This window comes from Dendrobates tinctorius, unplaced genomic scaffold (assembly GCF_039654945.1).
Source record: "Dendrobates tinctorius isolate UK_male_01 unplaced genomic scaffold, ASM3965494v1 ptg000064l, whole genome shotgun sequence".
NCBI classification, from domain to species: domain Eukaryota; kingdom Metazoa; phylum Chordata; class Amphibia; order Anura; family Dendrobatidae; genus Dendrobates; species Dendrobates tinctorius.
The window spans coordinates 62597037-62624104 of record NW_027361732.1 but is presented as its reverse complement, the minus strand read 5'-3'; positions in this window follow the sequence as shown (position 1 = coordinate 62624104).

The window sequence follows — 27068 nt, the reverse complement described above, 5'->3', positions numbered from 1 at the left end:
GTCTAGGTGTCGTGTGAATTTTCACTTATATGATTGCTGGATTCTACACGTTAGTGCGTTGCGCGTGCTCATCCATAATATCACTGGACTCCCTCATTAATGGCTGTGTACCTCCTCTTGTATATACTGCTGGACTCTCATGTTTAATGCCTAGTGCACACCTGCATCATATTACAGTTGGACTGATCCATATTAGCGGTCGCACCCTGCTCTTCAGTTTCACTGGACATTGCAATATTGTGCTGTGTTTTCATTACTCTTTCAGGAAGTACGCTGTTAGTTTTGCTTCACTTGCATCACTCTATATTATGCTGTGCTTTTGTTACTATTGCAGGAAGTGCTCTGCTAGTTTTGTTTCACTTCTTAATATACTTATTTAGATCAGCTTTTGTCTCAGTCACGTGTTATCCCACGCAATCAGATTGCGAAGTACCCTTATAATTTTAACAGTACCATTCATCAAATTTTTCATGTTGAACTTGAACTCTGAAGTAATAGTGGCTACAGAGCACAATAAAATATGTTTGTTTATCTTTAATTTTGCCTCTCCATTGCAAAGATATTAGCCAGTATTTGCCATCTAAATAGTTATTTTTTTTAAGTCAAGTTGACATCATCAGAGAGATTTCACTCAGAGTGAGGACTTCTTCATTCTGATAATGATCAATCATAAGCAGGCAGCAGAACTCTGAGGAAAGAATATCATGACCCCACAATAGCTTAGAACAAACTCAGTGTGAGACATAGTGACAGTCTGTCCAGTGATGACATGTCCTAGAGCATATCAGACCTCCGTGTGATTAACAGCTTTCATCTTCAGCATTCACTGTGGGAGATGGGGCAGTACAGCAGACTTGTCAGCACTATACTTGTTTTTTTAAATTCTAATGTGTGCTTGGTCCTGCCAATAAAGATCATTTAAATTTGAATTTGAGAATTATTGGAAGTGATTGTAATGAGACTCATCTCTGTCATGAAATCTGTCTTCCCCCGACCTTACTCCCTCTCTACTACAGGACGCCAGTGACTGTCTGTCCGCAGTCTCCAATATCATGTCCACTCTCTATCTGAAACTCAACCTCTCCAAAACTGAACTTCTTCTGCTCCCGCCGTCCACTATCCTCCCTAAATCTGACATTTCCCTCTCCGTGGGTGGTACCACAATAACACCCTGGCAGCAGGCGCGCTGTCTGGGTGTTATATTTGACACCAATTTCTCCTTCACGTCCCATATACAATCTCTTGCCCGCTCTTGCCGCTTACACCTAAAGAACATCTCTAGAATCTGCCCTTTTCTCACCATGGAAACAACAAAAACCCTCACTGTAGCATTGATCCACTCCCGCCTGGATTACTGCAGCACTCTATTAATTGGCCTTCCCGTCACTCGACTATCCCCTCTCCAGTCCATACTTAATGCAGCAACCAGGGTTGTCCATCTGGCTAATCGGTACTCCGACGTGTCCGCTCTTCGTCAGTCATTACACTGGCTGCCCATTCATTATAGGATCCAATTCAAAGTACTTGTTCTCACCCACAAAGCTCTCCATGGTGTGGCACACCCCTACATCTCCCCCCTCTTTTCTGTCTATCGGCCTAGCCGATCGCTGTGCTCTACAAACGACTTTCGACTAACCTCTGCACTAATTCGTACCTCCCACTCCCGACTCCAAGACTTCTCCCATGCTGCTCCTATCCTCTGGAATGCTCTACCCCAAGAAATTAGGACTAACCACAATTTGCATAGTTTTTGGCGCTCCCTCAAAACACATTTGTTCAGAGCGGCTTATCACGTTCACTAATCAAAGTCATTCTATGTGTAAGTGTGCGTGCATAGCCCATTCACTATCTCCATCCATCCTTCACTTCCTCAAGATGGCTGGACCTTCACTGTAAATGCACAATTGTAAATAAACACCTGTACTTTGTATCTCCCTCACCTCATTGTAGATTATAAGCTCTCACGAGCAGGGTCATCTTATTTCATCTTATTTTGCTTTAATTATTGTATTGTTAACGTTGTTACTTATGACTTGTGTTTTGAAACTGTTAAACTGTAAAGCGCTGCGGAATATGTTGGCGCTATATAAATAAAGATTATTATTAGTCACACTCAGGTCTGCTGTGTTCCAGCAGATGTCATCCCACTGCAGTAAGGAGAGTAGACTATCATTATGTCTCCACGCTCAGACCATGCCTACATGTTCAGTATTTTGTCAGTATTTTACTTCAGTAATTGGAAGCCAAAATAAGGAGTGGAACAATTGGAGGAAAAGTATAATAGAAACATATCACCAATTCAGCATTTTACACCCATTCTTGGTTTTGGCTTACAACTACTGATGTAAAATACTGACAAAATACTGCGTGTATGAATGTGGTCTAAATTTAACCTAAGCTTTTATAAGGCATGTTCTTCTATGCCCTGTGTGTTGCTGCCTACATATGATTGGTCAGCATCAGAAAAATTAAGAAGTACATCCCACCAGTGAATCGTTTCTCTATTACCCATTGGGACTTAAAAAATACAACATGGTTTCGTTGCTAAATAATTTTATTGCTAGCACCTCTGCAATAAAGAGCTGAAAAAATTGTTTGATTCTGCTCTGCAGACCCAATTACACTGCTCAAAAAAGTAAAGGGAACACTTAAACAATATAACTCTGAGTAAGTCAAACTTCTGTGAAATCAAACTGTCCACTTAGGAAGCAACACTGACAATCAATTTCACATGCTGTTGTGCAAATGGAATAGACAACAGATGGAAATTATTGGCAATTATCAAGAAACCACAGACCACATCTCACTACCAATGCTTTCTGGCTGATGTTTTGGTCACTTTTGAATGTTGGTTATGCTTTCACACTTGTGGTAGCATGAGACGGACTCTACAACCCACACAAGTGGCTCAGGTAGCGCAGCTCATCCAGGATGGCACATCAATGTGAGCTGTGGCAAGAAGGTTTGCACTGTCTGTCAGCGTAGTGTCCAGAGGCTGGAGGCACTACCAGGAGACAGGCCAGTACACCAGGAGATGTGGAGGCGGCCATAGGAGGGCAACAACCCAGCAGCAGGACCGCTACCTCAGCCTTTTTGCAAGAAGGAACAGGAGGAGCACTGACAGAGCCCTGCAAAATTACCTCCAGCAGGCCACAAATGTGCATTTGTCTGCACAAACGGTTAGAAATCGACTCCATGAGGATAGTCTGAGTGCCCGATGTCCACAGATGGGGGTTGTGCTCACAGCCCAACACCATGCGGTCCTCCAAAGAAATGCCACCCCACACCATTACTGACCCACTGCCAAACCGGTCATGCTGAAGGATGTTGCAGGCAGCAGATCTCTCTCCACGGCATCTCCAGACTCTGTCACATCTGTCACATGTGCTCAGTGTGAACCTGCTTTCATCTGTGAAGAGCAAAGGGTGCCTGTGGCAAATTTGCCAATCCTGGTGTTCTGTGGCAAATGCCAAGCGTCCTGCATGGTGTGGGACAGTCCTAACTCTTGTATATGAAACCTTTCCACTTGTCAAGTGACGTGAATGTGAACAAGGACCGAGGAACTGAAGCACCATTAAAAGTATTGGCCAGACAGGATGGATTTCCCAACTCAAAAACAGGACTTTCACACACTTATATGCACAGAATGCACATTGAACTACACAGAGAAAACCAAAAACATAAAACAAATATTCTAAAATAAAAAAGTAAAAAATAAATTGCAAAAATTGCATGAAAGTAGTAATAATAAGGGTGTTTAGTAAACATAATTTTGATCAAAGGAATGTACAAGCCAAAATTGTTGGTACCCCTAGTTTAACGACAGAAAGTCCCACAACGGTCACAGAAATAACTTGAATCTGACAAAAGTAATAATAAATCAACTTTCTGTCAGTGCAGAGCTGACAGTTTGCATAACATACAGATGCTGCTGCATCCCCATGCTATACACGCGATCAGCCTGAAATAAATGATGGCTTCAAAGCGGGACAAATTTAAAAAGTTTAAAAAGGTTGAAAAAAAAATTAAAACATTTTAAAAATATATATAAAAAAAATAAAAAGATATTGTAACCAATAAATAAATATTTGTGTGAAAATATATATTTATAAACAAAACAAGTACACATATTTGATAATGTTGTGTCCGGAACAACCCATTCTATGAAACTATCCCACTAGTTAACCCCATAAAAAATAAATAAAAAACAAGGCAAAGAAATGCTTTATCATCAAACCGTTGAACAAAAAGTAGAATAAAACACGTTGAAAAAGAATTATTTAAATAAACATGGTACCGCTGAAAATGTCATCTTGTCCTGCAAACAAAACAAGCTGCGATACAGCTCCATCAGCAAATAAATAAAAAAGTTAAAGTTCTCAGAAAAAAAGTGATGCAAAAATAATTATTTTTCCTATAAAATAGTTTTTATTGTGTCAAAGCACCAAATCATAAAGAAACCTAACTTTGGTATCGATGTAATCATACTGACCAGAAGAATAAAATTGCCTTATAAATTTTACCACACGCAAAAAAAAACATTCCTGAATTGATGGTTTTTGTTTATTCTGCGTCCCAAAAATTGGAGTAGAAAATGATCAAAAAATGTCATGTGTCTGAAAATTGTACCAATTCAAACACTAACTCGTCCTGCAAAAAAAATGCCCTCACATGACTCTGTGAGATGAAATATGGAAAAGTTGTGGCTCGCAAAATATGGTGATGCAAAAACTTTTTTTTGCAAAAAAAGCATCTTTTAGTGTGTGACAGCAGCCAAACATGAAAACCTGATATAAATCTGGTATTGATGTAATCGCACCAACCAGAAGAATAAAGTTGCCTAAATACTTATAAAGCATAAGGAACTCCGTCAAAAATAAATAAAGCCAAATTTTCACCTGGTGTTGATTTTTTCATTCTGCCTCTCAAACATCGCAGTAAGGTTCTGCGCTGAGCGCTTACATTGGGGTTTCTGTGTAAATCTCTGAAATATGTGATTCAGATGGAACCCAAGATGGAAGATTCACTATAATGAGGGAGAAGGAGGCACTTTAGACGCCAGCTGACCTGTGATCCGGTGATGTCCGTCTTTTTAGGATTGCATTAAAGTGCCATCTGCTACAGTTTTGTGCACTTCTTAAAAGAACGACAACACTGAACAGAGGCCAGACGGAGTCTAGAGTAGCTTTGCTGCCTCATTATAGTGAAAGGATCCCTCAGTGGTTTAATCTGAATCACGTCCCTCAGAGATTCAGATGGAAACCCCAAAGTAAGCGCTCAGTGTAGAGTGTATAATAAATGTAACATAGTAACATAGTTTCTAAGGTTGAAGGGAGACTTTAAGTCCATCTAGTTCAACCCATAGCCTGACATGTTCATCCAGAGGAAAGCAAAAAAAACCCTATGTGGCAAACAGTAAGCTACATATTGAGGAAAAAAATTCCTTCCCGACTCCACAAAAAACAATCAGACTAGTTCCCTGGATCAACACCCTATCAAGAAATCTAGTATATAGATTCTTCTGTATTGATTTAATGCCTCATCATCACTACCTACTTGCTTTAATTCTGTAAATGCTTTCTTTTTGTCACTTATTGCGCCCCTTACAGCTCTATTTAGCCATAGTGGTTTCCTCTTATTTCTAGCATGTTTATTCCCATACGGTATATATTGTGCACAGGTCCTATTCAGGATGCTAATAAACGTTTCCAATTTTCTTTGTGTATTTTTATGTCTCAGGATATCGTCCCAGTTAATTGCACCAAGATCATCTCTCATCCGTTGGAAATTTGCCTTCCTGAAGTTTAGTGTCCTTGTAACCCCTCTACTACACATCTTATGTAAGGATATATGAAAACTTATTAATTTGTGATCACTATTACCCAAGTGCCCCCTAACCCTTATATTTGATATGCGGCCTGGCCTGTTGGTTAATATTAGGTCTAGCAGTGCCCCCCTTCTTGTTGGGTCCTGAGTCAGCTGTGAAAGGTAATTGTCTCTCATTGATGTCAAAAACCTATTACCTTTGCTGGGACTTCAAGTTTCTGTTCCACAATGTATTTCAGGGTAGTTGAAGTCCCCCATAATAATGACTTCTCCTTGAGTTGCTGCTTCATATATTTGCTTTACGAGGATATTCTCCATTGCTTCCATTATTTTTGGAGACTTATAACAAACCCCTATCAATAATGTATTATTTTTTTCCCCTTTCCGTTATCTCCATTCACAGGGACTCTACATTTTCATTAGATTCACATATATTATCATGCAGGATGGGTTTTAAGGATGATTTTACATATAAACACCCCCCCTCGCTTATTTGCATGGTCATTTCTGAACAGACTATAGCCCTGTAAATTAACCGCCCAGTCATGGCTCTCATCCAGCCAAGTCTCAGATATCCCCACCATGTCAAAATTAATTCTAATTCCTCCATTTTGTTGTTGAGGCTTCTGGAATTAGTATGCATTCACTTTATGTATCTCTCTGTACCTCTGTTCTTTCTTAAAATATTAACTGTTCTAACCTCACCCTCATGCCACCCCCAATTTCTTTATTTGTGCCCAGGTCACTATCTTCCCCACTTATAAAATGAATATCCTCCCCCCAATCCCTAGTTTAAACACTCCTTCAACCTTCTAGCCGTTTTCTCCCTCAGCACAGCTGCACCTTCCCCATTGAGGTGCAGCCCGTCTCTAGCATAGAACCTGTAGCCAACTGAGAAGTCGGCCCAGTTCTCCAGGAATCCAAACCCCTCCATCCTACACCAATTCCTGAGCCACTTATTTATCTCCCTAATCTCCCATTGCCTCTCTGGCGTGGCATGTGGCATAGGCAGTATTTCAGTGGAATATCATCTTGGAGGTCCTTTCTTTAAGCTTGCAGCCTAATTCCCTAAAATCATCTTTAAGGACGTTCTACCTACCTCTAACTTTGTCATTTGTGCCAATGTGCACCAAGACAGCTGGGTCCTCACCAGCCCCTCCCAGTAATCTGTCAATCGATCAGCGATGTGTCAAACTCGAGCACCAGGTAGGCAGCACACTGTTCGACAATCCCTGTCTTTGTGACAGATTGCCCTATCTGTTCCCCTAATAATTGAGTCCCCCACTACCAGCACCTGTCTGCCCTGCCTTGCTCTCCTATTTCCCTTGTTACTGGAGCAGACACTCCTCCGGCTTTAAGAGGACATGCCTTGCTGCAGCAGTGTTACCCCTGTTCTGACACCCCCCTCATCTGCCAACTTAGTAAACTTATTGTCAGATCAGGAATAGCCTCCCAGGCACTCTTCCCTCTACCCCGCCTTCTAACTGTCACCCAGCTAGCTGCCTTACTGTCCTGCTGCTCCATACTACCATCCTCCCCCTCATCTATTCCAGCGAGCTGCTGCTCAGAGAGCAGCAGACTCCTTTCCATATTGTCTATGTTGCCAGCTGCACATCAGTGTTGCCAGCTGCACATTTAGATCCACTACCTGGGCTCCCAAATGCACAACATGCTCATATCACACACAGCAGTATGCACCCTCGACCGGCTGTTCAAGGATTGCATACATGTGGCAAGATGTACACTGGATGGCATTGTCAATAATGGAGCTCATTTCCTAATGGGGATTGCACCAGAAAAGTTAATTAAGAAAAAAAAGCAAAGTATTAATAAAATATGAACAACAATTCAGTAATTCCTCCCTTGTGAGCTCCCTGAATCCAAAGTCACTGAATCACAAGTCACACACTTTCTTCCATTTGCACTTACGATCCAGTCACACTCCACTCATTCACACTCGCTAAGGAAGATTTAAAGATTTTTTTCCCTTTAGCAGCAAACCAACCTACAGCTCAATGCATTTCCAAAGGACAAACTCCTAACCAGCTGCCACTTATAAACCCTTAATTATGAATCCCCACTAAGAGACTGTAAACCTGTGCAGGGAAAAATAGGTTAAGAAAGCACAATAAAATTAAACAGGTAGAGATGCACTCAGCAATTAACAATTCAGCAACTCACAGCAATTCACACAGGTATTTGCTGCAGGATTCCCAAAGACCTCTTCACTGAAACACAAGTCACACACTTCCATTGGCACTTAGGCTAAGGTCACACTCTGCTCGTTCACAGTCGCTAAGGAAGATTTAAAGATTTTTTTTCCTTTTTCAGAAAACCAACCTACAGCTCAATGCACTTCCAAATGTGATCCCAATTATTTTGTAAAATGTTCCAAATAAAAGTTTCAACTCAATCCACAAAAAAAGCAAGTCCCCACTCAAGTCTGTCATCTCTTAATGGATATATAAGGGTTTCCACATTGCTGGTAATACAAAGTCTCTGGAAAAGTGTAAAATGACTCCTCTCCCTCCAAAAGAAATTCAGCAAATTCTACACTCCCAAATCCAAATGGCCCATCTCTTCTGAGCCCCAAAGTGTATATAAACCACATATAACGTCCACATGTTTGGCATTTCTGAAGTGATGCGAGCCCACCTAACTTACCTGTGCATGTCTTCAGAAGCATGGGCTGGTCATAAGGTACTGGTGACAGCAACGTACTGGTCACTACAGCATACTGGTCACTACAAAGAAAGTTTGCAATTTTTACTTGGCAATATTCGTTGCTGCTTATTTCTGGAAAATACTCGTTACTACAACTGTAGATACATTCTCAAAGGAGTATAAGTTCCAAAATTGGATCACTTGAGGGAGGTATTCTAGTTTTCTAGCAATTAAGGGCTCTGTATATGGAGTCTGCAAACTGTTCTAGGAAAATCTGCACTTCAGGAGGCAAATATGGCTCTGTTCCCCCCGAGTCTCTCCAAATGGCTAAGTAGTATTGTGAGGAAAGAGGGAGACACAAGCGCAATATAGGGTCTTATCCCACAAATAGAGTAAGCGGTTTGACAAAAAACTGCTCACCTGGTAGTAGGTATTCAAAGCATGTATAGATAAGGGCTGCTGCAGATCCACAAGTCGGTCACCGACTATCTGAAGCAGAGCTCTGCAAAGGAACATGTGGATTTTGTCCGCGCTGCCCAAATGATGAAATTCCAGAGGTTAATAAAGTTTGACAGTGGTTTATTCTACGCGTTTCAAGGTTTTTTGCAACCTCTTCTTCAGGAAATACCACATGAAGCATACATGGGTGGTGCATTAAGTACACACAGATTTAAAAAAAATGAGCTCCAAACAGTCAGATGACACATGTCAAAGTTCATAGTTAGCAGACAGTATAAAAATTCATAGTAATAGTTAGAAGCTGTTCTTATATTGACATGTCTATTTTAATTTCACAGGTTGTTGAGCAAAAGGAAAAAAAAAAATATATAAGGAAAATTAAAAAACACATATATACTGAGCAAGAAAAGCAAGTCTCGGACACAAACTCCTAGAGATATGCCTCAGCTTCCTCCAGATCTGCTGCCTGACAATTAGACCACTCAGCTATGCTAACAGGTTCCTGCAAGTGTATCCAATGTGGAAGAGACATATGTTGAAATAAACCATTAGTTAAAAATTAAATTACAAGGATCTAAATTTTAATCAATTAAGAATAAATGTTTTATTAATAAAAAATAAAAAATATGCAATATACATAAATTTTTTAAAAAACTTTGGTTCGGCTTATTAAGAGAAAAAAAAAAAAAGGGGGGAATCAGTCATTTGCCAAAGCTCAGTGGCAGAGTTGGAAGGACAATGTGCTCCACACCTGCAATATTGCATCACCTTCAGGATCATACCACAGGAGGAGCACACAGCGCATCTCCAAATACCACATGGCTGTTAAAAACTCCAGCAGAGTCAAATTATACAGTGACCAGTGCTAGTATAGGTCACATACCAAAAAAAAAAAAAAAAAAAAAATCACTCCTTCAGCAACGTTATTAAAACCACCTGAGGATAGCAAATCATGTCAGAGGATGATTTCTTTAGGACAACAGAATGATTGGTTATCTGAGAAATAATTGTATATAACCAATCATTCCGCTGTCCTAAAGAAATCATCCTCTGACATGATTTGCTATCCTCAGGTGGTGTTAATAACGCTGCTGAAGGAGTGATTTTTTTTTTTTTTTGGTATTTGGAGATGCGCTGTGTGCTCCTCCTGTGGTATGATCCTGAAGGTGATGCAATATTGCAGGTGTGGAGCACATTTTCCTTTCAACTCTGCCACTGAGCTTTGGCAAATGACTGATTCCCCCCTTTTTTTTTTTTTTTTTCTCTTAATAAGCCGAACCAAAGTTTTTTAAAATATATATATATTTTCCATATTTTTTATTTTTTATTAATAAAACATTTATTCTTAATTGATTAAAATTTAGATCCTTGTAATTTAATTTTTAACTAATGGTTTATTTCAACATATGTCTCTTCCACATTGGATACACTTGCAGGAACCTGTTAGCATAGCCGAGTGGTCTACTTGTCAGGCAGCAGATCTGGAGGAAGCTGAGGCATATCTCTAGGAGTTCGTGTCCGAGACTTGCTTTTCTTGCTCAGTATATATGTGTTTTTTAATTTTCCTTATATTTTTTTTTTTTTTTCCTTTTGTTCAACAACCTGTGAAATTAAAATAGACATGTCAATATAAGAACAGCTTCTAACTAGAGTTGAGCGACTTTTGGTTTTTTAGGGTCGCGTTTCGTTTCGTGAAACCCGACTTTTCCAAAAGTCGGGTCGAGCAAGATCGTCCGATTATAGGGAAAAGTCGGGGTCGTCCCGAAACACGAAACCCAATGTAAGTCAATGGGGAATAAAAGTCGGCAGTGAGAGGAGGACAGGAAACACACCTACAGTGCCCATTTGAATGCCAAAAGCATCAATTCTTCTTACTTAAGCTTGTCAACCTTAATTAACTTCATAATACAAGTTACGCACTGAAAAATGGGGGTTATTTGGCTAAATTTGTGGGGGGGGAGGGCTGGCTGCAGGTTTTCATGTGCCCTGGGCGAAAGAGCGCCCCTTTAACACATACCACAACTCATCATGCTCCGATACGGCAGAGAAATAGCGGTATAGTACAATGAAAAATACCTCACTTTTTACATCTCATGACGAGGCCCATCTATTTCTCCATACAAAATCATTGGTCCCATATAATGTTTGAAACAGTATATGATGAGCTCCACATAATGCTACAGTATATGTTGGTCCCCATGGATGAAGCTCCACTGTCTTATGGGCCCAAATAATGCTCCAAACATAATGGGCCCCATTTCTAATGCTCTAGTGTATAATGGGCCCTGTAAATGCTGCTCCAGTGTCTGATGTCCACCTTTGGAATGTTCCAGTGTATGGTGGGCCCCATCTATCATTCTCCAGAGTATAGTGCTCCCCAAAAATTGCTGTCCCAACATAGAAAACAATCAAATAAGTCTCCTCGCTAGGGAATCCCTGTACTTGTCTGGACAGGTGCTGTAGCTTGCTTAACAGCTCGCCAGCCGTTCTCACGCCCAGTATGGATTGCACGTGATTGCACAAAGGTTAGAAAGGGTACCGTATCCCTGGATAACATGTATGGATAGCGTACACATTCAAAATATATGTCTATACAGCATGAGGCAGGCTCAGACGGTGTTAGGCCCAGTATGGATTGCACGTCATTGCACAAAGGTTAGAAAGGGTACCGTATCCCCGGATAACATGTATGGATAGCGTACACATTCAAAATATATGTCTATACAGCATGAGGCAGGCTCAGACGGTGTTAGGCCCAGTATGGATTGCACGTCATTGCACAAAGGTTAGAAAGGGTACCGTATCCCCGGATAACATGTATGGATAGCGTACACATTCAAAATATATGTCTATACAGCATGAGGCAGGCTCAGACGGTGTTAGGCCCAGTATGGATTGCACGTCATTGCACAAAGGTTAGAAGGGGTACCGTATCCCCGGATGACATGTATGGATAGCGTACACATTCAAAATATATGTCTATACAGCATGAGGCAGGCTCAGACGGTGTTAGGCCCAGTATGGATTGCACGTCATTGCACAAAGGTTAGAAGGGGTACCGTATCCCCGGATAACATGTATGGATAGCGTACACATTCAAAATATATGTCTATACAGCATGAGGCAGGCTCAGACGGTGTTAGGCCCAGTATGGATTGCACGTCATTGCACAAAGGTTAGAAGGGGTACCGTATCCCCGGATAACATGTATGGATAGCGTACACATTCAAAATAAATGTCTATACAGCATGAGGCAGGCTCAGACGGTGTTAGGCCCAGTATGGATTGCACGTCATTGCACAAAGGTTAGAAAGGGTACCGTATCCCTGGATAACATGTATGGATAGCATACACATTCAAAATATATGTCTCAGGAGGCAGGCTCAGACGGTGTCAGGCACAGTATGGATTTGACGGCCCAGATTACACAGCGGAGGAGCAGGGAGAGGTAAAGATTGCAAATGCTGGGGCCCTGGCCAAGCAAGGGGGGCCCACTCGTGGGCGTTGGTACTGGCACTGGGCCCCTCATAGTACAGCGGTGTGTCTGACGGCGGGTGTGCACCACCACCGTCAGAGACACTTGATTGCACTATGAGGGACCCTGTGCCAGTGCCCGCGCTCAAGAGTCGGCCTACCCACCTGTCCAGGGCAACGGCACTCGCACGGTGTCGTGCGGTAGGTGGTGACCCCGGCCATGGGGGGGGAGGCAGCATAGTTAGGGAGTTTTAGAAAGTGGCATATGTTGATGTTGGACATTCAGCTGATGCAAAAGGCGAAATAGGTGAAGTACCAGGAAGAGGTGGACCAAAGCAAGCCATTTTTCTGTCACCCTATGTGTCATCAGGGGAAGGTGGGACAAAATCCTTGGAAACCCATGCGTGGTTCATTTTAATGAAGGTTAGATCATCCACATTTTGGGTTGACAGACGGGTCCTTTTTTCTGTCAGGATTGATCCAGCTGCACTGAAGACTCTTTCCGATAGCACACTTGCAGCTGGGCAAGCGAGCTCCTGTAAGGCATATTGGGCCAATTCAGGCCAGGTGTCCAGTTTAGCGGCCCAATAGTCAAAGGGGAATGACCTGTGTGGGAGAACATCGATATGGGAGGAAAAGTAGTTTGTAACCATAGTTGACAACTGCTGTCTCCTGTCACTTTCCATCGATGCAGTATTACCAGTTGTGTGAGTGGTATTTGAAAAATCAGTCCACAACATTGTCATGAAACCCCTGTCTCCAACGCCACTTCTGCTGTGTGCACCACGAACACCTCTGCCAAGCTGCCCCCGGCCCGTACGGCTCGTGTGAGAACCATCACCGCTGCTGTGTGCTGGGAATGCCTCAAGCAACCGATTTACCAGAGTTGCTTGTTTATTAGCCAATATTAGGTCAAGGTTCTCCTGTAGCATGATGTTTTGTAATTTGCCTTTATAGCGTGGATCCAGGATGCTGGCCAACCAGTAGTCGTCATCGTTCATCATTTTGGCAATGCGGGGGTCCCTTTTTAGGATCCGCAAGGCATAATCTGACATGTGGGCCAATGTTCCCGGTGTCAATGATGCACTGCGAGTGCTGGGTGGAGGAGCACTTTCTGGCAAATCCACATCCCTCCAGTCACGCACAAACCCTGTACCAGACCTTGCCACGCCAACATTTTCACTTGCCCCACGAGATGCATCCTCCTCCCCTAAGTAATCATCCCCATCATCATCCTCCTCCTCCTCCTCTTCTTCCTCCACCTCGTCCAGGAGAGGTCCCTGAGCAGACAATGGCTGAATGTCATCAAGGATTCCCTCCTCCTCTTCCTCCTCATCAACATTGGCTGCAGACGCCTGCTCCTTAAGGTGCGTCAAAGTTTGCATGAGCAGACGCATAAGTGGGATGCTCATGCTTAGGATGGCGTCGTCTGCGCTTACCAGCCATGTGCATTCCTCAAAACACTGAAGGACTTTACAAAGGTCTTTCAGCTTCGACCACTGCACGCCTGTCAACTCCATGTCTGCTCTCAAAGTGCCTGGCCGTGTATCCTCCCACAAATGCATTATGGCCTGCCTCTGCTCGCACAGCCGCTCCACCATGTGCAGGGTGGAGTTCCACCTTGTTGCAATGTCAATAATGAGGCGGTGGTTGGGAAGGTGGAGCAATCGCTGCAGCTTCTGCATACGAACGGAGTGTACTGGCGACCGGCGGATGTGCGCGCACAGTCTTCGCACCTTCTGGAGCAGGGCTGTTAACTCCGGATAATTTTTGAGGAAGCACTGCACCACCAGGTTCAAGGTGTGAGCCAAGCAAGGTATGTGGCTGAGTTTTGAAAGGGCTATGGCTGCCACAAAATTACGGCCGTTATCACTAACTACCTTGCCTGCCTCAAGATGTACACTGCCCAGCCATGACTCAGTTTGTCACTTCAAGTACTCGGCCAGCACCTCGGCGGTGTGTCTGTCGCCCAAACATATCATCTGCAACACAGCCTGCTGACACTTTCCACTAGCTGCTCGATAGGGGGACACATCGTGTGCAACAGTGGCAGCTGCAGATGGAGTGCTCGTACGACTGCGCTCTGTGGACGAGCTGTCGCTTCTGGAGGAGGAGGAGGAGGAGGGTCGAACGCCTACAGCCAACTGTTTCCTATACCGTGGGCTAGGCAGCACTGTCCCACCACCGCTGTCCCCTGTGGACCCTGCATCCACCACATTAACCCAGTGCGCAGTGATGGACACGTAATGGCCCTGGCCATGCCGACTGGACCATGCATCAGTTGTGAGGTGCACCTTTCCGCTCACTGACTGCTTGAGTGCATGGACAATGCGGTTGCGATGTCGATGTCTGCTGTGGATGCTCCTCATCTGAGCTATTGGAAGCAGCACCCTCTTCCCCCAATGGATGCCAATCTGGGTCAACAACTGGGTCATCCATCACCTCCTCTTCTATGTCATGTGCACCTTTCTCTGTGTCACCGTGTATGGTGGTATAGCGTGCGGGAAGGGGCAGCTGAGTCTCATCAGGGTCAAAATCTGGCTCTGTACACTGCGAGGACAATGTAGTGCTCTGAGTGAATGTACCAGCAGAATCATCCATCAGCGGCTGTGCATCAGTGCACTCCATGTCAGATTCATCTTGGCCTGGGTAATTCACCATTTCACTTGATAATCCAGGCATGGTATGTGAAAACACCTCCATGGAGTAATCAGTAGTATGGCCTGCGTCATCCTTCAATCTTGGTTGGGGTGAAGGACACAAGGAAAGGTGTGGTTCATGAACATGAGCCTCCAATGACGACTCAGTGCTTTTACTTTTTACAACTGAAGAAGAGGAGGCGATAGAGCTGGAGGATGAGTCAGCAATGTAAGACAAAACTTTTTCCTGATGCTCTGCCTTTAAAAGCGGTTTGCCAACTCCTAGAAAACTAAGCGTTCGAGGCCTTATGTAGCCAGACGATGACGCAGGGTCAGCTCCTCCTGCATTCGGTCCTATTTTGCTCTTGCCACTACCATCAGATCCACCACCAACACCATCATTACCAGCTGCCAACCCCCACCCAATTCCACGGCCTCTTCCACCAGCCTTCCTCATTTTTGGTAGAAATGTAGACAAAATTCAACAAACTATATAGTAATGTAAAACAAGGTACAAGGTGTCTATAGGACAGGGGAGTTTTAGAATTTCTGCACACACTTGTGGACAGTGGACACTTGTGGATTGTGTGCGGCCCACTGATATCTGAGCGCTATGTGACACGCTCGATGGCACAGCTGCCTGTGACCAAAGTGACGAGAGGATAATGGAGATTTTGAATCTCTGCGTACACTTTTGGACAGTGGACACTTGTGGATTGTGTGCGGCCCACTGATATCTGAGCGCTATGTGACACGCTCGATGGCACAGCTGCCTGTGACCAAAGTGACGAGAGGATAATGGAGATTTTGAATCTCTGCGTACACTTTTGGACACTGGACACTTGTGGATTGTGTGCGGCCCACTGATATCTGAGCGCTATGTGACACGCTCGATGGCACAGCTGCCTGTGACCAAAGTGACGAGAGGATAATGGAGATTTTGAATCTCTGCGTACACTTGTGGACAGTGGACACTTGTGGATTGTGTGCGGCCCACTGATATCTGAGCGCTATGTGACACGCTCGATGGCACAGCTGCCTGTGACCAAAGTGACGAGAGGATAATGGAGATTTTGAATCTCTGTGTACACTTTTGGACACTGGACACTTGTGGATTGTGTGCGGCCCACTGATATCTGAGCGCTATGTGACACGCTCGATGGCACAGCTGCCTTTGACCAAAGTGACGAGAGGATAAGGGAGCCAATCACTTGCATGCCCTTCTGAAAGATGGTGGTGACCCGTGCCTATGTCATCACGTTGCCCACAGTGTCCGTGGATCCTGATTGGCTGAAAAAGAGCGCAAAACAAACTTTTGAAACGCGACTTTGGCGCGTAAGTCGCCGACCTCGTGGCCGACCTCATCCTAGGGTCGGGTTTCGTTTCATGAAACCCGACTTTGCCAAAAGTTGGCGACTTTTGAATTTTTTCGACCCGTTTCGCTCAACTCTACTTCTAACTATCACTATGAATTTTTATACTGTCTGCTAACTATGAACTTTGAAATGTGTCATCTGACTGTTTGGAGCTCATTTTTTTTAAATCTGTGTATACTTAATGCACCACCCATGTATGCTTCATGTAGTATTTCCTGAAGAAGAGGTTGCAAAAAACCTTGAAACGCGTAGAATAAACCACTGTCAAACTTTATTAACCTCTGGAATTTCATCATTTGGGCAGCGCGGACAAAATCCACGTATTCCTTTGCAGAGCAAATGGCTAAGTAGTAATGTACAGCCACATATGGGGTATTGTCACATTCAGTAGAAATTGTGGGACAAAGTTTGGTGCCATTTTTACCCACTTGTGTGAAAATATAAAATCTGAGCCTAAAACAAATTTTGATGGTAAAATGTAGTTATTGTTTCTTCACTGCCCAATAGTATAGAATTCTGTGACACACCCGTTGTGTCAATATGATCACTGCACCCTTAGTATAATTGAGAGGTGTAGTTTGTAAAATGTGGTCAGTTATGGGGGGGTTCTGCTGTACTGGTACCTCATGGGCTCTCCCAGTGGGTAATGACACCCCTCAAACCATAACAGTAAATTCTGCACTTCAATATGGCTCTCCTTGCCTTCTGAGCTTTACACAGTGCCTGAAAAATATTTCCTGATTACATGTAGGGTATTGGTGCATTCAGGAAAAAATTTACCTCAGCTTTTTGCAAAACATTTCCTATTTGCCTTTAGGAAAATTAAAAACTTGGGGCTAAAACAACATTTTAGTGGTAAACATACAGTATAATTTATTCTTTCTTCACCACTCAATAGTAAAGAAATTCTGTGAGGCACATGTGGTGTCAATATGATAACTGCACTCCTATATCAAGTCATTGGGGAGTGTAGTTTGTAAAATGAGTTCACATATGGGCAGTTTCTGTTGTCCTGGCACCTCAGGGGCTCTACCAATGTGACATGGCACCTTCATACCATTCCAGCAAAATCTCAACTCCAATAAGGCTCCTCTTTCCTTCAGAGCCTTTGCACTATTCTTCAAAAGTTGTATTCCCCCACACATAGGATATAATCATTCTAAGGAGAAATTGAACAACAAATTATATGGTGTAGTTTCTCCTTTTACCCTTTTGTGGGGAAAATTTTATTTTATTTTTATTTTTACGGCTCAACGTTATAAACTTCTGTGAAGCACCTACAATTTCAAGGTGCTCATCACTCATCTAAATACTTTCCTTGAGGGGTCTAGTTTCCAAAATGGGGTCACTTGTGGGGGGTTCCATTTTTTATGCACATCAAGGGTTATACAAAAGGGACACGTGCGCTAATGATTCCAGGAAATTTTAGATTAAAAAAGTAATTCCTTTCCAAACGCTATCGTGTGACCAAACAGTAGTTTTCTTTCTTATATGGCGTATCGTGCAACTGTCGGAGAAAATGTGATTTTTTTATTTTCATGGCTTAAAGTTATAAACTACTGTGAAACACTTAAGGATTTAATATGCTCATCACTCATCTAGGTCAGTTCCCTTAGGAGTCTAGTTTCCAAAATGGTGTAATTTGCTGGGGATTTTTTTTCTCTGTTTAGGCACATCAGGGGCTCTCCAAATGTGATATAGCATCCGCCAATTGTTTCAGCAAATTTTGCATTCAAAAATTCAAATGGCGCTCCTTCTTTTCCGAGCTCTGCCGTGCACCCAAACAGTGGTTTTCTCCTTCATATGGGGCATCAGCATGCTCAGATGAAATTGCTCAACAAATCTTGGGGTCCATATTTTTCTGTTACTTTTGTCAAAATAAAAAAATGGATCTGATTTAATTTTTTTGTGAAAAAAGTTAAATGTTCATTTTTTTCCACATTCCAAAAATTCCTCTTTAGCCCCTGAAGGGTTAATAAAATTCTTTTATGTGGTTTTGAGTACCCTGAGGGGTGCAGTTTTTAGAATGTTGGCACTTTAGGGTATTTTCTATCCTATAGACCCCTCAAAGTCACTTCAAATGTGAGGTGGTCTCTAAAAAATTGGTTTTGCAAATTTTGCTAGTAAAATGAGAAATTGCTAGTCAAATTTTAACCCTTATAACTTCCTAACAAAATTTTTTTTCAATGATTGTGCTGATGGAAAATAGTCACATGGGAAATGTTATTTTTTAACTATTTTGTGTGACACATATCTCTGATTTAGGGGCATGGCATAAGAATTCAAAATTTGGAAATTGCTAAATTTTACAAATTTTCACCAAATTTCCATTTTTTTCACAAATACACGCAAGTTATATTGAATACATTTTACTACTATCATGATGTACAATATGTCTTCAAAAACGTTTTCAGAATCAGTGGAATCCGTTGAAGCATTCAAGAGTTATTACCTCATAAGTTGACACTGGTCAGAATTGTAAAAATTGGCCTGGACAATATCGTGCTAACCACCTTAGGGGGTAAAAGGGTAATGGTTTTATGTAATGTATTATGGTATGTATTTCATTGGTGTTCATGTCTTTATATATATAGCAGACAGCTTTTTATGTCAATTGCTTGAAATAGGGGCCCTAGGGCCCAGAAATGTGTTGTGTACTGAGATTTTGATAAAGGAGTTTTTTGATCACCTTCTGCCAGGTCTCTCTTGTAGTTTAGTTGAAAATTACCCAACAAATGCTTGGATACATTAGGACCGAGATGTGCCTTTTAATTCACTGGCTGGGTGCTTGTTCTAAATAATTTGCAATTCTATTTCACAAACCAAAAAAAACTTTTTTTAGCCGGAATAGCCTCAAAGAAACATTTTACAACAAATACTTCAACATATTTTATCATAGTCATAACTAGATTTTAATAAATGGTTTTAATTATTTCATTTCAATCAAAATGCATGAGTCAATAATGAAATTACTGAAACTCAGACAATCACATCTTTAAAAATCTGTATTGTACATGGCTATTGATGTTGAATTTTCTAACCTCTGTTCAATATCAATTTTCACTGCAGGAAAATTATTATTTTTAAAAAATATAGCAAATTCTGCACAGAGAGATTGAATATATCTATATTGCTAGGCTTCAATGATTCCCTGCTTTATATTTTATATACAATGCCTTTTTTCTAAGTGTAGCCCCACAGAGATTTATATTTATGCATATTATTTATTGATTCATATAGCACAATACTAACTGGTTGTTTATAGATCTTGGCTATTTGATTTACTATTATTAAACCAAATCAATATGTTTCAGGCATTTTTGGATTAGCTGATGGTTATTTTCTTCATCCATTTGATACTTTCATATTCTGGTAACTTATGCTTATCTCAAATACCAAATACTGCAAGAATAGAATTTAGAGATTCTGTTTATGTATTGTGCACAAATAATATGATGATTTTTACTTATTTAAAATTTGGATACATCTGCACGACTGGGTCATCTTTAAGTGATTTCAGCTTATATTACTGTAAGATCTCCTGCTGTGTATGATGCTGTGTCCATATTAATATGTAAATGGATGCTTAACCCCTTAACCCCCAGAGTTTTTTCATTGTGCGTTTTCATTTTTCGCTCCCCTTTTTCTCAGAGCCATAACTTTTTTATTTTTCCATCAATATGGCTATGTGAGGGATTATTCTTTGCGGGACGAGTTGTACTTTTGAACAACACCATTGGTTTTACCATGTTGTGTACTCAAAAGTGGGAAACAAATTCCAAGTGCGGTGAAATTGCAAAAAAAGTGCAATCCCACACTTGCTTTTTGTTTGGCTTTTTTGCTAGGTTCACTATTTGCTAAAACTAACCTGCCATTATAATTCTCCAGGTCATTATGAGTTTATGGACACCAAACATGTCTAGGTTCTCTTTTATCTAAGTGGTCAAAAAAATTCCAAAGTTTGCTAAAAAAGTGCGCAATTTTCCGAGACTCGTAGCATCTCCATTTTTCGTGATCTCGGGTCAGTTGAGGGCTTATTTTTTTGCATGCTGGGCAGATGTTTTTAATGATATCACTTTTGCACAGCTATGTTCTTTTGATCGCCCGTTATTGCATTTTAATGCAATGTTGCGGCGACCAAAAAATTTTAATTCTGTCGTTTTCATTATTTTTCTCGCTACGCCATTTAGCGATCAGGTTAATCCTTTTTATTGATAGATCGGGCGATTCTGAACGAGCAATACCAAATATGTGTAGGGTTTTTTTTATTGTTTTATTTTGATTGGGGCGAAAATGGGGTGATTTAAACTTTTTTGTTTTTCAACACTTATTTTTTTTTTTACTTTTGGCATGCTTCAATAGCCTCCATAGGAGCATCCCATACTTGATCGGCTTTGCTGCATATAAGCAATGCTCAGATCACCTATATGTAGCAGAAATACAGCATTGCTATGAACGCCGACCACAGGGAGGCGCTCATAGCAATCTGCTGGCAACAACCATAGAGGTTTCTATGAGACCTCTGGTTGTCATGGCAATGCACAGCTGATCCCCAATCATGTGACGGGGTTGGCGATGCGCTCATTTCTGTCCAGGCGCCCAAAGTACTAGTTAAATACCCGCTGTCAGCAATTGACAGGGATTTAACTAGTTAATAGGCATGGGTGGATCGCAATTCCACCCGCGTCTCTTGCGGGCACATGTCAGCTGTTTATAACAGCTGACATGTTGTGGCTTTGAGGTGGGCTCACCGCCGGAGCCCACCTCAAAGCAGGTGATACTGACCGCTGACGTACCATCCCGTCAGTGGTCAGTAAGGGGTTAAATTGTGTCTTTTTGGGAAGCAGGGTAACCTGATCGCACTTGCCACCTGATGAAGACGGAGGTTATCCATTGAAACGCGTAGTGGAACTTAATAAAGAAGTAAACCTTTCAAGCTTCTCCCTTTCCTTTGCGCTCCCCTGCGATCGGGTTACCCTGCTTCCCATGTTTATATCCTCTCTAGAGGCACCCGACAGGAGCAGCATCGGATTACTATTACCAGCACCCTGAGACCTGTCAGCCTGGCGCTCCATATATCTGTCTCACTCTGACTATTTCATAAATTGTGTCTTTTTAGCATACATTCGACTGAATTATTGAGCTGTCTGCTCAAATGTTTTAAATATTATATGAAGGAAGCACTTCCATTAAAATTTTTATTCCTAATCGTACTTCTTCTCTCCTTACTCCCATCCCCTCCTTTCCCCCTAAAAAATGCTCATTACTGTATTACATACTTCTGAAGACTCAGAAAGCAGGGTAAAGACATCAAGCATAGCTGCACATGCTTCCACATAATGTCATGCAGCTATCACATCAATTTAGCACAGCCAATGCTCAGGTGCTTGACCCGAGTAACAAGTATAATAGAAGTCAACAGGAAATTCGAGCATTTTTCTGGCGCCCCCTCACCCGGAGGTCTTTAGGGGGTCTAAAAATTGCTGAAAATGATGGAAACAGCACTGAGATGGCATGGGAGCAGCATAGGGAAAACCTTGGAAGCATCTCTAAATCCCAGGTAGCTGCATGGAGCAATGTTGTCACAGTATTACGCCACTTTTATGGACTGACAATAAAAGATACAAAACTGCAGTTAAAATGGATTTAACTTTAAAAATTTTTAAAAAACATAATAGGATAATGACTGATATATAAGGCAAAATAAATAAGAGAAAAAAATGCTCATCCAAACCTTGGACTATGTTCACATGTAGTGTTTTTGCACATTGGGATTTCTTTCAATGGTAAAATAACATTCTATATGAAATGTAATTTTAGCATTTTAAGGCTAGTTTCACATTAGCGTTTACGGCCGCAGCGTCAGGCTGCGCACGGCCGCCACTAAGCGCCGCCTCCTGCTGCGCCTCCGCTGGTAGCGCCGCCTACGGACGCATGGCGCTGCATGCATCCTGCATCCCCTATCTTTAGCACTGGGGACGCAGGCCGTGCGCAGTATGCATTTGGTGGCATATGCGTCCTTTTGACACTGCACCGACCAGCGCCAAACACAACAGGTTGCAATTTGGTGCGCTTGGAGCAGCGTCAAAAGGACACATGCGCCGCCAAATGCATACTGCGCATGGCCTGCATCCCCAGTGCTAAAGATAGGGGACGCAGGACGCATGAAGCGTCATGCATCCGTAGGTGGAGCTACCGGCGGAGGCGCGGCAGGGGCGGGGCTTAGCCTCGGCCGTGCGCAGCCCGACGCTGTGGCCGTAAATGCTAATGTGAAACTAGCCTAATACAGTATCTGTCCATGTGTTGTGTGAGACATGATCAGACACATCCTGTTTAATTTCTGAAGGAGGGACTCTGAAAGTTTACAATTTTTTTTTCCATTAAGTGGCCATCACTATTTGCAGAGTTCCATCAGGCAACCTTTACTATTGTAAGATAGTCATCAGGTGGCCCTAATTCTTATTCTGGAGGTGCAGCAGCTAAACCTCATTAAGCATTTTTGTAGGATCAGCAGATGGTTATGCTTTGCATAGCTGTACATTGCTACTGCTATATAATTTATCTATCTGAGGTGAGCAAATTTTTTTTGTATTAAAACTGTAAAGTTTTAAATTTGGAAGGCCATCAAGCATCCCTCACAAATTAAAGAGAGACATCAGGTGGACCCCATTTTTTTAGAGGGCCAGCAGGTGTCTTGTGGACAAATGAGACCAATACAGAATTTTTTTTGTAAAAGTCATCATTCTACACTTTACTGTTAATGGAATGAGGCCTAAAAGTAAAAGAACACAGTTGTTACTGTAAAATATGGTAGAGGTTCAAAAAAATGTAGGTGTTGTTTTCCTGCCTCTGGCCCTGGGTGCCTTGACTGTGTGCAAGATATCATAAAATGTGACGATTCCCAAAAGATTTTGGGTTGCAAAGTAGTGCCCGAGATCTGAAATCTGGGTTTGCATCCTAGGACAATGGTCTTCCAGGAGGACAATGACCGCAAACATACTTCAAGAACCACCAAGAAATAGATGAAAACAAAGAACTCAAGAGGTCAGAAGTGGTAATTACAGCTACAGTAGTGTAAAGTGTTAAGCCATTACCTCTTACATACAAATGCTACAGAGAAACTGTGAATGGAGACAATAAATCAGTTAATTTTGTCTGCTTTGATTAATTTCTAAGTACAGAACACCCTAAAAACATGAATCAGTCAATGAGTTCATGAAAAAAACATCAGCAAGGCTTAGAATTTATTAGGCAATAATCCCTGAATAAATACCTGTCACACACTATACCTAATGCAACACCTCACCATAGTCAAATTGCAGATAAGAGAGGTATTATTGTAGAATATAGAAGGGATTTGAACTGGCCCCAAAAAGATATTCTCTTATACGTGGCAGCAACACAGTCTAGAGAAATGCAAGCAACACTGGCAGCTTTGATGAATTTCTCAGTAAAGATTACCATAGAAAACATGAATCGATGAAAGAGTCCATGGAAAAAAGCAAATATTAGAATTTATAAGGCAATGATCCCTGAATAGATGCCTGTCAAAGGCTATACATACTGTAAATCTTCACCACAGATGGATTGCAGGTAAAAGCGGTATTTTATGACAATATAGAATCTATCTGAAGTATCCCTGAAAAAAGCGATTAGTTTAATGCAGCAGCATTAAAGACTGTTATTTCATCAATCCTGATGGGAAATATCGTAGAGCATTTTGCATTACTCAGCATGATATGGCTGATACCAGGATCTTCTGTATTTACTGTTCAAACTCTCCTGTCCTGGCTGTGAAATCCTGTATGCAGTGTGAGAACTTCCTGTGTGATGACTACCTCACTGTCCAGAACATCATATACTAATAGAACCAATCAGCTCTTTTGGTTTCAAAAACATTTTCCCTCAACTAGAAGGTGGATCCACAGTAAAACATTTTTTTTTCATTACTAAGGAGTGGGTCTCCTACACTCGTAAAGTGTATGCACTAAGTGCAAGGGGTGCCAAAAATTAGAAGGAGACAATCCAATACCCCTTGGAAGAGATGTATTGGAGTACCTCATAAAACATTTTTTTTCCATTAATAAGGAGTGGCTATCTTAGACTGCTAATGCCCATGCAGTAAGTCCATGGGCTGAAAAATATTTACCCTCTAAAAATTTTCAATGCAGGGATCATAAAGCTCCTACTCCTCTTCCTCCTCCTTCTCCTCCTCATTATCACCCAATCCACATTAAGAAAATAAGATGAGGCTAGGCTGTGTTGCATCACCCACTATGATTTATTGCTCTATCTCAATTTGCTCCCCCTGCAAAGCCTCCCCTTCAATTGTCAGCAGCGAGTCATTCAATAGACAGAGAAGTGGGATAGTGATGCTGGTTATGGTGTCATTGCCACTCACCATCTTGGTCGAGTCTTCAAAGTTTTGGAGAACTGCACAAATGTCAGACATCCATGCCACTCACGAGCTCAAATGTGCGGAGGCTAACTGGAATACCAAAGTGCATGATGTAGCTGGTATTCAACTACTGCACTCTGCTGCTCAAAAAGCACTGCTAACATCTGTATTGTTGAGTTTCAATGCTCACTGACATAGCATAGCAGTCGGTGAGCTGGAAGTTGCAAACATTGCTGCAGTGCTAATAGGGCAGTAGCTTCTGTAGCCAACTTGCAGAAATCGGCACACATGTGGTGTACTTTCACAAGTAGCTCAGGCAGATCTGGGTAGGTGTTGAAAAACCCGCTGAACCACTAATTTAAGCACATGAACTAGGCACAGTATTTGTGCGAGGTTACCAAGATTGAGAGCTACCTCCTGGTTACAGCCATTGTCAAAGACGACCATGCCTGGTTGCATGTTCAGGGGCCACATCCACAGAACAGTCTCATCTTTTTGCAACTCCACAGCGGTGTGCATTTTATCACCTAAGTGCATCAGCTTCAGCATAGCTTGTTGTCTCTTGGCCGAAGCAATACAGTCGTGCTTCTAGCTTGCAACTGATATTGAAGTTTCTGAGATGGATGGTGAGGAGAAGGAGGTGCAGGAGCTGCTTTTGAAAGTGGTGGCAACCCTGATTGAACCAGGGCCTGCAATCCTCTGTGTAAGTTGAATGTGTTCCACCCATAGTCCAACTGGGTCCCGGCTTTCATGATATTCACCCAGTGTTCCATCAGTAACTTGAAGCATCCCTTGCCATAAGCACTTGTACAAGTGTCTGTGGCTAAGTGAACCTTAACAGTCACAGCATTGGTCATGGTCAGGATCAGAACACAGTTGATATTATGCTATACATTCTTATGTAAGGTGGGGATGGCACACCAGAAGAAATAGTGGCAGCTGAGGACCAAATATCATGGGATGGCCACCGCCAGGAGATTGAGGAAAGCTTCTGTAACCACAAGCCTAAGCAACAACATTTCCAGGGCAAAAGTAGTCTGGTAATGTAGCCGTTTAGTATTGTTGGCTGTGGGTGGCTGCATATGTATGCTTGCATTCCAAGAACTGGGGTAGAAACAACTGCGCTGATACATGATTTGTACATGATTGTTGATGGTGGTTGCAAGTGTGTAACAACAGGTGCAGTGTTGGAGGCATCTTTACCTACATCTTTGACACGGGATTGGCATGCATGTAGAACAGTAGACGAGGCAGTGTTATCACCCATAGACACTAATCTGGACCCTGTCATTTAGCCCAAGTAGTAGAGTGCTTTGCTTGTATGTGCCTGAGCATGCTGGTGGTTGTCAGGCTGGTAGTTGTGTTGCTCATGCTGATGATGGCATGGCAGATATTGCAAATGGCCTTTTTTGGGTTAACGCCACTGTGTTTAAAAAAGTGCCAGACTCTTGAACTAATAAACCTTGGCTTAGCAACTCCACCCTTGTTGGAGCTCAGGGGAACAGTTGCCCGCCTTGTGTATCTGGCCTTCCCACTGCCTCATCCTTTCCTGCTGTGGTGCTGTTCTCATTTTATATTTCACCTTTCCAGGTTGGGTTTGTGACTTCATTGTCCACCAACTTGTCTTCCACTTCCACACCCAAATTGTATGGCATCATCATTCACCTCTTGCAGCAGTATTTGCATTTTCCCACTGTCACCTTCTTATGAGCATGGCTGCTCAAATATTTATGCATTTCTACATGCGATCTCCTCATGTTCCACTTGAAAAGGGCAGGGCGAGAGGCCAGAATCTATAAATGGAAATGTGTGGTATCACTTGTCTTCAGGCACTCAGTATGGTGGGAAGATGGAGAATCAAGGATTAAGATTATGTGTTCCAGAATCATGGCTACTGAGACTGGACATTGTGGTAGATAGGGTGGTGCTGGCAAAATGACTGGAAACATTAGCTGCAATCCATCCAACACCTTTTTACACTGGTCTGTCTTTAAGAGTCGTGTTCCACACCCCACTACAAAATGGGACAGGAAGCTACATCGACATGATGTGTGTGTTAGTTGCGCTCCCGCTGCAGGCACAGTTTCATCTTGCCCATGGCCTCTGCACGAACCATCAGCATCATGTTCACTTCCCCATCCCTTACCAGGTGCAATGCCCATTTTTAATTCCATATGATATATCTCTGTTGAGAAAATGTTTCAGACAGTATTCCAATGCCAGCAAAATGTA